Consider the following 463-nt stretch of genomic DNA (forward strand, 5'->3'; position numbering starts at 1 on the left):
CCAAAAATTAAAAAATTAGAAATGAAACAAATTATTGGGCCAAAAATTTGGACTTAGAAATTGTTAATATGTATAGAAAAATTTTAAATTAAAATAATTTCATTTACTCAATATAAAAAAAATTTAGAAAGATTCGATTTTTATTCGATTTTTCGGTTCTTGGTCTAAAATCGAGAACCGAATCGTACCCGTTGATTCTTAATTCAAATATCCGTTCGGATATTTAATTCGACAAGAACCGTTAGATTTGGATTAGTTCGATTCGATCGATTCGATTCGGGAGATTTGCACAAACCTACTCAAAATGGAAAAAAGGATCTCGTGAAATAATTTGAACCATTTAATTAAGAAAAAGAAAAAAAAAAAGAAGAAGAAGAAATTACCGAATCTTTGTCTTCTAGCAGAGTATGTATGAAGTCTGGCTGCTACCAACTCCCACACTATTGCAGGGTTCAGGGTTCTG

This window comes from Olea europaea, unplaced genomic scaffold, assembly GCF_002742605.1.
Source record: "Olea europaea var. sylvestris unplaced genomic scaffold, O_europaea_v1 scaffold1632, whole genome shotgun sequence".
NCBI classification, from domain to species: Eukaryota; Viridiplantae; Streptophyta; class Magnoliopsida; order Lamiales; family Oleaceae; genus Olea; species Olea europaea.